Genomic DNA, 13,580 nt, shown 5'->3' with positions numbered 1-13,580 from the left:
ACAACATACTCATTGAAGTATAATGAAATCATTAGCATCATTTTAAAGCTTTTAATTCCATATCTCAATACGTTGATTGCATATAAAAAATATTAAACATGTTAAAAGTAAAGAAAAAAAGCATAGTTAACTACTTATAAAATAGAGCAAAACTTTGATTTTACAGGCTTTTTGTCAATTTTTTTAGTATTTACATCTTGGTGTTCACTAACAACATCATAATCTTGTGATATTCCTCTGCAGTATTTACAACTGTTAGTGGGTTTGTTTCTGCTTGAAAACTTTTTAACTTCAATTCGGTCTTCTATTTTCTTGTGGAGCATTTCCTTAAATTTTTTAAAGTTTAAAATTGAAAAATAATATAAAGATATTTTTTCTAAAAAAATGTACAAGTTTTAAAACCTGAGGTTTTAAATTTAACAAATACAAAATTTACTACCAAGGCAGCACTACTTATTGAAGTTTCAAATATTATACAGTATTGTCAAGTTTAATTATATGAAACTAAATTTATTAACTATTTAAATTAGCTTCAAAAAAAATTGTTTCACTAAGTCAAAGACTAAAATAAAACTTATTTGAGTACATCTTTAAAAAAATTTATAAATTTTTGTAACTAGTCTTTATGTACAAGTTATAACTTGTTTACAATTTTTTTTTAATTATCATTTATAAATTATCTTTTTATTTTAAACAAAGCAAATTTAAACTGCAGTTTTTCTTTTTACCAAGTATTACGAAATAAATTTAATATCTCAGATAAAATTATAAAATTCAAACCATACATTTTATATAATTTATTTGTTATATGATTACTTATAATTTATAATTTGGCTTCAAGCTTAAATTTTTTACAATACTTTATAATACAAAGCTTTCCGAACTAAAATAGATAATAAATATTTCAAATAAAATTCAAACTTCAATCGCCAGTCGCTCTCTTACAGTCGTGCCTTTCATCCTTTCATCGTGCTGACCCAGCAAAATTCTGTAACAGCCAATCACGGCGCTTCTTTCCCGCTCTCGGCCAATCAAATGCCTCCTTTCTACCGAGTTGCTAACTCGCTTGCTCGATCTTCTATTTATTTTTCCTTCCTTTGGTAATTTGTGTTTTTTAGTTAAAAAACATTAAGGCTATACTCGATTTTTTTCAATTGTTAAGTTGCAAATATAAAACAAAAGTTTAGAAAAAAATATTATTTGAAATACATGTATCTATCTGAATGATTTAATATTCCTTTGATAGTTTGTGTTTAGGCTGTTAATGAAGTATCTTTTAAAAATACATGCGTTTATATGGAAGGTATTTGTTTTTGATAAAAAAAAACTATCTATAAGCAACGGACGTATTTCATAAATCATTTTTAGCAGAAAATGTTTCATTTAATATTAAGAAGTTATATACACTTAAAAGAATGATGAAATTTAATACTTTTAAACGAGTGAATTAATTCTGCGAGATATGTATTTTATTAATCTGTTAACAACCATTTTATTCACCGAAGTCCAACTGGTGTTGAGTCTGGTTTCATTAATCTTCTTCTGACTTATTCCCAATTTTTCCATGGATAATACTGCAAGCGCCTCACTCGTATGGCAATTTCCCAATTCAACTTTCCACGGGTATTTTCTGAAAATAAAAAAATTGCGAAAAATTATATGTTTGTGAAAATAAGCTATTTAAAGTGCGTTCTTTTTCTAAATAAAACAAATAAAGTAATATAAAACAGCAATGTGTACTTAAAGTTTCACTTTGAAAGATGATTATCACTTCGGCTTTTTTAAGTGATTGTAACTGATTGTTGATTGAACAGGGTTGCCACAGGTTTTTTGAAAAAAAATTCTAGGTTTACAAAATTTCTTCCAGGTTTTTGAAAGTACACGTTTTTGGGTATAATTTTAGCTTAAAATTAAATTTAATAAAAAATGCTTAAATAGAATAAAAACACTGAAAAGATACTGTATAGCTATTTCAAATTTAATTTTTAATAAAACAATTTTGATGATGGCAAACAATTTCTTTTCTTTTGATACATTTTTTGTGTGAAATCGAAATTGTACCACTAAATACATAAAATTGTTTTTAATTCCAGATTTTTACAGGACTTTTGTTCAAAATAAGATTTTTTAAAGTTTTTTCAAAGTTTCTCAAACTCAAGGTTTTTCCAGGTTTTTTTTAGCTAAGTCAAATTCAAGATTTTTCCAGGATGCTAGGTTTTGTGGCAACCCTGATTATGTTATGTTACTTAAAAAAAAATGATATTGATGTTAAAAAAGACAACACACATGTTTTCTACTAGCAGTATACTAGTATAAAAGTTTAAAACACTTTTTCAAACTTGTAAAACACGTCATCGACAGGAAGGTCACATGACAGCAGCCACTCTGACGTAACAATGTCTTCAACGGTCGCCCTCTCGCTTTCGTCCTTTGTCAGCATCCAATCAATCAACTGCTTGCAGTCACGTGATGCGTTGATGGGAAGTGTGACGTCACAAGCGAGTATTAGCGGTTTTAGCTGAGCGATTGTGTTCGCTTCGAACGGCATTTCTCCTTTGGAAGCAATTTTGTTTTTTATAAATTGCTAATGTTACTGGGAAAAGTTTTGAGAAAATAATTCAAGCTATGACTATTAATGACTAACTTTACAATGAGTGTAAAAGTTTTTGAGTTCAAAATTTTATTGACTAAAACATCTGCTTTAAAATTTAATCAGTTATGACGTTACAACGAACCGTCTACCATGAAGTAGAGTAACACTCCCATTGCCCAGACATCCACCAGTTTGCCATGGTAACTGTCCCCCATAAACAGTTCGGGGGCGGCGTAGGGCGGAGACCCGCAGAAAGTTGACATGACGTCATCGTTACCACGGGAGAACGGTGCGCTGAAACCAAAGTCGCCCAGCTGTTGAATTTATGTATATATAAATATTTCTTTTTTTTTTTAAGTTTAGCTAATGTCATTGTTGTTATATATTACCTATACAAGTTATGTTAATAAAAACTTAATCGTTTACCCAAGTAAAACAATAATATGAATGAATATGCAATACATAAAAGACAAGCTTACATAATAAAAAGGGGAACTTTGATGGTTTTATAACTACAAAAACACTATAACTCTGTAATAAAACTTTAAGTTGTATAAAATTTTAAGCATTTAAACGCAAAAATTGTTCAAATAACAAGCAAAAGTGTAGAAAATTAAAAAAAAAAACTAACCTTTATGTTGTTACCGTTTGTGAAAAGGATATTTTCTGCCTTGAGATCTCTATGGACTATTTTGTGGTTGTGCTTAAAATAAGCAAAGTTTGTAGGCTAGTTATTAAGTTTGAAAACAAATTAAAGCTAAATTATTTCAATTCAAACTTTTAATGAGCTTTTAATTTTTTTGTTCTTTCAAACTACTGTCTGGTTAATTTGTTTTTTAGTTTTTTACAAAAAAAGTAATATAACAATGGAAGATGCTCAACTTCAAAACAATATATTATCGTAAGTTACATTTGTAAAAAGTTTAAATAACAAGAAACGAATTAAGTTACATTAGTGAAAGAAAACTTTCATTGTGTTTTAGTTTTTTTTAAACGAGTCCAAGTTCAAGTTACGAAAAACCTTCAAGTACTTTTACAAAAATGATAAATTTTCATCATACCAATTGTTGCACGGCTCAAACGAGTTCATTGAATTTAGTTTTCGTATTGTACACAATTAAAAAAAGTTGAAACTCAATACAATATAAAAATTATTTATCATACCAGATGGCTGACACGATTTTTTTCTACAAAAAAATGATAGTATTTTTTTAGTTCGCACAAAACTAAACTTATCTATAACCAAAATTTTTACTAACCTAATACGTACAGCTTAAAAAATATAATTCATAAATCGAATACCAGATGTTGCACTGCTGAGACGAGTTGCGCGAACACTTCTCTCGCTTCGTACTCACTCATTCTCCCCTTACTTGAGATCCTCGTTGCTAGATCTTCGCCGCACAGCTCCATGGCTATGAACAGCTTCGTCGGAATGTGGATAACCTTGAGATTTATTGCATGAAAAAATGTTGTTTGTACAAAAAGAGTTCAGTCTGTTTTATATTTAAAATTTTCACATTGGAAGAAAATATGTTTGTAAAAATCAGCTGTTTGCACTTGAGTAAACACCAAAAGCACATTGTTTCTAAACATTCAAAATAACTTTAAAGCTTTGATTTCATCACAGCTTGTCCATAAAGTAAAAAATGCTTAGTACATTAAGATTGCATCGCCTAAAAAACTACAACTTTTTTTAAACAGCATTTCATACACAAAAATACTACATGGTTTTTTATAGCTTGAAATTTAGTTAAGCTAAATAACAGAAAAATAACAATACAGAACAATGTATACACTTAATTTAGTTTGTTATTTACAAGTAAAATTATTTTAAACATATGTCTGCTAATTTTAATTTTTATACATAAAACAAGTCTTTTTCAACAACACATATATATTTCAACAATTTTCTTCAGTGTGATTACAATTGTAACAAGGTAAAACAAATTTTAAACTTATATAGCCTTTTTAATTATATGAGAAATTATCAATCAAATAGCAAAAAAACCCTAAACTATAACAAAAAATTAAAAATTAAAAATTAAAAACAACAAGGAAAACGTAATTAACTGTAACAATTTAAAACAAAACAAAATTAGTCTAATTTAAACAAGGATAATGAGTAATCAAATTCTCTTTGTTTGCATAATTCTGGCTTGTTTAAGTGAATATAAATAGCTTCTATTTTAATTAAATCAAAAATGTTCGTGCAACTTCTTAAAACTTTGAACTTTGTCTCACTGTAATTATTACCACATTTAGGATTTTTTACTAAGTGCTCTGAAATTGATGATCTTTTTGTTGCGTTTAAGGTTGCATTACTCATTTTCTTCGGTTGATTTTTGATATGGTCTTTCACGCACTTAGGTACGTGTTCTTTTATTCTTGTTTCTAAATGCCTAGAAGTTTGTCCTATATAGCTGTTTGCGCAACAGCATTTATACGTGTATACCACGCAACTTTTGTGTTTGTAGGATATTAGATCTTTACCTCTAGGATTTAGGATAGCAGCAGATGTAAAAATTACTCTTGGTTTAGATGCATGGTAAACTTTTTCTGTCATATTCTTGATATCTCTTTCAACTTGTTTTGATTTTTCACCCACATAGGGCAAAATTAATAGAACAGGACATTTCTCTGGTCCATAAGGTTTTGTGTAATTTAGTCTTTTCAATTCAGTTTTGAATACCTTATCAATCAACGGATTAGGATATCCGTTCTTTATTAGTAATTCTTTTATAACCTTAAGTTCATTCTGAAATACTTCTGGCGAACATATTTTATTTGCTCTATGAAATAGGGTTTTAATCAAACCAATTTTTCTTCTTTTACTGCAATATGATTGAAAGTTAAGGTATTGACCAGTAAATGGTTTTCTGAAAATAGACGTTATGAATTTATTATCCTTTCTTTTGATTAAAACATCTAAAAATGATATTTGATCATTTTCTTCATTTTCTTTTGTAAATTTAATAGCACTATGCAAAGAGTTTAACCTCTCAAACAATAAATTACTAACTTTTACACTATCACTGATAACAAAACAATCATCCACGTATCTCATGTACTTACAATTTGAATCGAATTCTGGTAGAACTTTGTATTCAAGATAGCCCATAAATATGTTTGCCAATGTAGGTCCTAATGGGGAACCCATGGCAATACCATCAATTTGACGGTATAATATATTATTAAAACTGAATTCAACTTCTTCTGTTGCGAGTCTCATTAGTCGAACAAAATTACTTCTTTTCAGAGTCGGATTTTCAAGGTTATATAACATTTCTGCACAAATATCTATCACTTCATTTAAAGGTACACTTGTAAAATGACTTTTTACATCAAAAGAACAAAGAAACGTGTCTTTAACTCCCTGGAGTTTTAAGTCATCTACAAACTTGAAAGAGTCTTTTACAATATATCTAGAAAAATACTTCAACACTGGATCCAAAAGACTATTTAAGTATCTTGCCAATTCATGTTGTGGAGATCTTATCATAGAAAGTATAGGCCTCAGAGGTATATCCACTTTGTGTAGTTTTGGTAAACCATATAAACGAGGTCTTATGGAACCTACCGGTCTAATTAAATTATAATGTTCTTGAGAAAGTTCATTTTTATCCACCAAATCTTTTAATATTTGAATAATTTTCTTTTCCAACTTAACTATAGTTAAGTTATCTCCTACAGGACCTATTTTCAAAAACTTCTTCTCATCATTAATTATGTTCAACATTTTAGAATTATAGTCATCTTTATTGAGAATTACGATTCCTGAACCTTTGTCAGGTTTAGTAATGACAATATGTTCATTACTTTTAATCTTAGTCAGGCTACTTATGATTTCTTTTGAATTAATTACAGAACTATGTTCTGGCTTAAGTTTGCAAAAGTTGTGTGCAACTGAGACTAAGTTTGCTTTCAAAGCAACTTCATCCTGTTTTGAACTTGGCTGGAGTTTTAAAAGTTAATTTAAATATTTCTCAAATCCTAAATAAGTAGCAACTTGATCAACCTTTTTTTGCGGGGAGTGAAAAATTCATTCCATAGCTTAACGCAGTCAAGTCTTTTTCGTCAAATTTTTGAGAAGATAAGTTTTTGACACTTTGCTTGGTGAAGTTTCCAAATTTAAGTTCTACCAGTCTGTTTAAGTTCTTTTTGTTTTTTTCCAAATACTTCTCTTGCTGCTTTTTAGTAATATTTTCAGAATAACTAATAAATTCATTAAAATGTTCTTCTTTTAACTTTATCAAAAATCAACCGAAGAAAATGAGTAATGCAACCTTAAACGCAACAAAAAGATCATCAATTTCAGAGCACTTAGTAAAAAATCCTAAATGTGGTAATAATTACAGTGAGACAAAGTTCAAAGTTTTAAGAAGTTGCACGAACATTTTTGATTTAATTAAAATAGAAGCTATTTATATTCACTTAAACAAGCCAGAATTATGCAAACAAAGAGAATTTGATTACTCATTATCCTTGTTTAAATTAGACTAATTTTGTTTTGTTTTAAATTGTTACAGTTAATTACGTTTTCCTTGTTGTTTTTAATTTTTAATTTTTTATTTTTTGTTATAGTTTAGGTTTTTTTGCTATTTGATTGATAATTTCTCATATAATTAAAAAGGCTATATAAGTTTAAAATTTGTTTTACCTTGTTACAATTGTAATCACACTGAAGAAAATTGTTGAAATATATATGTGTTGTTGAAAAAGACTTGTTTTAAGTAAAATTATATCAACGTGATTAAAAAAGCTCAGAAAATTAATATACAGAAATCTGTTGCTGTGGAAAGTATTAATAGGCCTATAAATAGTTTTATTCAAAAGTTGAAAAACTTTAAAACCTCGAAAACTTTGATGATGTTGGGGTGATGAAGTTTTTCCAGGTTGACCACTTCGTGAGACAACAACTTTTTCGTTTTCTTGTCCAAATACGCCTTTTTGATAACTTTCACCGCAATTTTTGCTGTTGAAAAGGCGCAGTTGGTATCAAATGAATAACAAATAAAAAATAAAAATTTCTTATGATGGTTCATAAACAATTTTCAAAAGCCTCAATCACTGGTATTTTAACTAATCGGCAATTACAAGTTTTAAAAATCTTATTATTTTAACAGTATTAAAGCAAAAACCAAACAATATAAAACTTTGTGCATTTCAGTTTTTTCATAATATGAAGTGTTTTTAAGATAAAAATTATATTTAGATTTTCTGAAAAATGTAACTCTTATGAGATTTTTTTTTGCTTCAGTAATCATGTAAATCAAAACTTTAAATTACTTATTTAAGTCACAATTTTTTAAATTTTAAAATCAACAAAAATACTTACTTGAAAAGCATACTTGTCAAAAATGTTTAGAGTCTATAATAGTTTACAAAAACTTAAATAAGAGTTGTAAAGTATACTGTTTTCAGAAAAAAAGTTTAACTAAGTATATAAGTAAAACGTTAAACTTATGTAACAATAGCTATCTATCTAAAGTTGGTTACCAAAAACAATTTGATTAAAATTAAACTGTCAAAAACAAAAACAATGCCTATCAATTGTTTGTCTAAACACTCCTTGTTGAAAAACATAAAAGTTAAATAAACATGAAGTTGTAATTACTTATAGTACAAGTCATTAACAAAAGTGCCTTTAATAAACTGTTCAAAATTTTACAAAAAAAAAATTAAATCTTCAACATACAACATAAAGTTTACTATACTGATTTTTTTGAAGTAAAAACAAATCAAAAATTTATAACACAAGAATCCTGGGACATGGATTATTTAGTTTTAGCAAAAAATATATAATAGCTTTGAATATAAATTTATTGTAAGTAACAATTTTTTAAGTAACATTAAACAAGTATTGAAAATTTATATAGGAAGTTGTATGTTTTAAAATTTTCTTATGCCTTGAAAACTATTGATAAGCTTATTTTATAACAAAACTAAATTTAAAATTAAATACACTAAGATCAAAAGAAGATTGGCTTTCAGAAAATTTACGCTCAATGACACAAAACTTAAAAAAGACTTTGTAAAAATTTTGGCAAAGAAAACTAATATAACAAAACTTATTCAGTACTTAAACACTTGGCTATTTTTTAAATATGATAATTCTAAGTACTAAGCACTTTATTATTGGGAAATGAATAAATGTTAATACTTTACAATTATAAACTTAAAATAACTTGAGAATTTATTTTATTTTAATATCAAAATGAAAACGATTTCAACTCTATTTTTCGGTAATTATTAGCAATTTTCTAAGTAAAAATAAACGTACAAAAGAATCAAAAAGTTTAATTTAGTCATATATTCACAATAAAAACTACTAACAACCAATATATTTATCGTTTTACTACAAAAAAGCAACATAACTAATTAAAAATTCATCAACTAAATTAAGACTAGTTTGCTTTGAAAAAAAAAAAAGCTAAAGGTTATAAAAAAAAATATTGATTTCTTATTAACCAAGTTGTACTTTTACTTTGTAATTGAAAATAAAAAAATAAAACTTTGGCTTCTACATTTTTGTTATCACTTTTAAGCCTTATCTTGTTTTTTTTATGGAGCAATTTTTTTTTAATTTAGTTAAATCAAAAATAAAATTTTCTTGGTCAAACTAAAGGTGTCACCAAAACAAAGTGTTTTTTGAAGAACTAAACTTGGTATCATACGCTTTACATTTAAAACCATATAGTATTGAGACACACGTCCAACTAACTCAATCAACAATAATAAATGTTGATTTGAAAACAAGGTTTTCTTGGTCAAGCTAAACTTGATACCAAACAATCACACATGTTTCATGATAAAAATGCCATTTAAATAATTCCTAACACAATATATCCAACACTACCTTTTGTGTTGGTTATATTAAAAACAATAAAAATGTTGATTAGAAAACCAAGCTAAACATTATATTCAATACCAATACCAAACTATAATACTACAAATGTTTTATGACAAAATGCCATTTAATAATTTCTAATATAAGTAAAATCTACACTACCTTTTGTGATGTCATGAACAGCAGTAACGACTTGTGAGAAATTACCCCTCCCAATCTCCCCTTCAAAGGAGTACAAACCGATCCTTTTGCCTGCTTTCACTTCACGCTGCCTGCCCTTGTTGTACTGAAACTGCTTCAGTTGCTTGGTGAAATCAAACTCTTCGTCTGCAAAGATGTAATAAACTTCTTTTTGCTACATAGGTTTTTATTATTATTAAAACTAAAAAAATATGAAAACTGTTCTAGCAGGTCAAAGTACTTAAAAAAACTTAAAGATACAAATAATTTATATTAGAGCAAAATAATTATAAAACACGCAGCAGTTAACTAACAAGTCAATAAAGATCATATTTTCAAAATATTAATATAAAACAGCTTAAATTTGATTTTTTAAGATAATTGTATTTAGCTAAATCATGTCATGATCTCATGGGTAAGCAGCTTTTGTTTAGCAGACCGCATTTCGGCCCACCGGCTAAAGTTTTCCAACCCCTGTTTTATGTTGTATAATAAACTTTGAATAAGTTTATATTATACTCTAATTGAATTTTTTTAGTTGCAAAATCTGACTACTTTATTTTGTTTTTAAAAACTGTAATAATAAAACATCATTTTATAATGAAATACTATTAATTGTATTGTTTGAAACATAATTGTTGTAAAATATTGATCTTACCATTTGAAGGTTCTTCCATGCTTGAAAGTTTTCTTTACATATCAATTTTTCAATGATCTATTTAATATTTTTAGATAAATCTAAAAGAATTATAGCTGCAATAAATAATTGTTTCAAAAATCCCAAACTTTTTTCCAAGTTATATATTAGAATAACTTTATCTATCTGGATTATTTTTTTAGTCTTAGGCAAAACTGGTTTGAACTTAATTTTTTCATAATTTCTTTTTTTAATTTTGTATATTTAAAATGTAAAAAAATAAATCCAAATAACTATGCTTGAAGTTTTTATAGTTAACTTACAAAGACTGTTATTTATTCAAGCTGACTTTAGTTATTCATATCAATTTGGTAAAACACATTAAGACTGAACAATCATTATAGCACTAAGTTTTATAGTTGGTTAATAAAAAAATAACTAACAAAAAGAAATTTCATAACTTAGTATGTACAAATAAATAAAACTTCAATTTTAAAAACAATGTGAAGTTGTCTAAAAATATAAAAAATGTTTGAATATATTTTTATAATCTAATTTATTTTCTAAGTAAAAATTATATTTTAAACTCCAGGTTATTTCAGGTTTTTCAAGAACTCCTGGTTAAAAGACCACCCTGAAAATGATTTAAGACAAACTGGTAATGTTGGCAAATGCTTAAAAATTACTGTTTGGCTATATTTTCTTACAAAGTTAATGCAGAGTTTTTAACAATATTGTTCTCTACTATTTAGTAAACTAATTAAAGAAATCTATTTAATCTTTAATCTGAATTCAACTAAACAATGTTAAAGAATACTAGTTGTAGAACTAAACTGACAAAAAAGATGAAAAAATAACAGAAGTAAACACTATATATTGCTAAAATTTAACATCAAACATTATTAAGACCATGTTGTATAAAAAACATACTAGTCTTTGTGAAATAAAAAATAAAAAAAAATTCTTTGTTAGTCCTAAAAAACACAATTCTGTGCACCCTAAGCTCACAACAGCTTAATTTTTGTCAATAAACTTTTGAATAACTTATTGCAGATGAAATCAATTTATTCAATATTTATTTTAAAATATAATTTAAAGATAAAAAGCTAATATATCAAAAAAACTAATTAAATTTTTTTTTTGGTAGAAACTCATCAGTCTTATTGATTATATTTTCTTAATTCCTTTTATAAATTATAAATTTAAAAATATGAAAAACATAACTTATCTTTTGCAACAAAAGCTACATTATAGTACTAATTATGGTTTTAATTCATAATCAAAAATGTGGAAAAAATCCATTTTTAAAAAGTCAAATTTCTCAACAGTCTTTTAGCTATTTAGTATATCATGTTATTAAACTGAATCAATTTAGTATCATATAATCATATAATAACAAAAACCTAGCCTGAGTAGTCCTAAAATATTCTTAATTTCAAACTAGCCCAAAATATCTAAAAAACACCAAACTATTCAAAAAAATTCAAGCATTTAAAATTAGCCTTAGCAGCTTTAGATAAGATAAGAAAAAAGCTAAACAATCTTACTATTAATACTTATAATACAATCTAATTTATTCATCTGCATCAACGTTGACAGTTGGAAGACCTTCAAAGATGACCATTGTGTTTCCTTAACAACCTGATGCAGAATTTGTATAGCACGTTCCTGATTCCCTGGCTCCAGATGGCCTTGTTCAGTCTGGTTTCAACTCTGACATCTTTGGTTACCATCATTTTGGTGGCAAATTTTTTAATCTCTTTTACTGCACGTGGGGCACGCTTATAAGCCTATAGAAAGAAGTTTATAGATTTTATCAAAGTATGTTATGCTCTACAGTTTATGTTTATACTCATAACTATTTTTATATATTTAAAGGATAAGAAGTATGTTACTTATAGTAATTTTATTGCTTCTCTCTTTTTGTTTAGTTATTGACCTGTTTTTTGTAATTTCGTAGCTGATCTTGGAAAAAGGGCACAAGAATAATGTGAAAGTACGTTATTGCAAAAATTTAAATCTAAGGCAGGAGACAGTGTGGTGCCCATGGTAGACTATGGTTTATATGATCAATATTGGCAGAATTAAAAATTATGCAATTAAAAAAGAGTGCATACCTTTTTTCTTTTAGATTTAATTTCCTTGTTTAATTTTTATTTCAAATACAGTTTTTATTGGTCTTAAAATTTTATTTTTATTGTGATTTTAAATAGACCTGCTCAAAAATTGTTTACAATATATGGTTTGAGGATCAACAATTAAAATTTCTTTCTTCACAACAATCAATTTACCATAGTTTTGAACATTAACATTTTATTTCTTCAATTTATATGAAGAAGATATGTATGACATGTATAAAATGTGGAAAGGGGTAAACAATGCACAAAGGTTAAAATGTGCCCAAATATACACTTTTGCAAAAGAGGTCACTTTTGAACAAAGTATCAATTTTTCAGGATAGAAAGAAAATAAAATACAAATAAAAAATAATGACTAAAGGTAGAGTTAGGGGTAACAGTAAAATAATAAATTAATTTATAAAATAAATAAATAAACCAACTAAAGGTAAAGGTTAAGGGTATAAGAAATAGTATAAAAAATAAAAAAAAAATTAAAAAAAATTAAATAAGAAGAAAAAAAAGTTATCAACCAAGGGTAAGGGTTAGGGGTAACAGTGATAGTTGAAAGAAAATGAATCATAAATTAAAAAATAAGAAAAAAAAAAGTCAACGACCAAGGATAAGACTTAGGGGTAACAGTGATAGTGATAAAAAAAAATAAATAAAAAATAAAATAAAAAAAGTTCCAACCTGTGTATAAGTGTCCCTTTGTGCATTTTTGACACCTACCCATATAACATACATAAATAAGTAAAACAGGTAATTTTACACTACTTTCTTATTGTATGTTTTGGTTTTAAAAACTACTTTTTAAATCCAAAACATAATACGAAAAAAATTTACACTACTTTTTTATTCTATTTTAGCATACTTTAGTTGCTGAGAGGAACATGAGATAAAAATGTAAAAACTGGCTTTTTAGATGACTGGAAACTAGAAATAAAACTTTAAATAAAAGATTTCTTAGCTTTGAACAATAAACTGTTTTAAACTTATTATCATACCTATTCTTCTATTATCAAAGACGGTAAAATCATTCTTTCCTGTAAATGTTGATTTTTTTCTCTTTGCAAGTCGCTGCAAAAGAAGCAAGTGCTGACTTTATTTTAACATACTACGTATTTTAAAAAGTCTTTTATATTTAATTAGTATCGTTTTATTTTTTGAAGTATGTATAAACCCATTATCATTTTATATTTT

The sequence above is a fragment of the Thalia democratica genome, chromosome 3, assembly GCF_965202585.1.
Source record: "Thalia democratica chromosome 3, ktThaDemo2.hap1.1, whole genome shotgun sequence".
NCBI classification, from domain to species: domain Eukaryota; kingdom Metazoa; phylum Chordata; class Thaliacea; order Salpida; family Salpidae; genus Thalia; species Thalia democratica.
The sequence above is the reverse complement of the archived record's forward strand: the minus strand, read 5'-3'. Positions refer to the sequence as shown.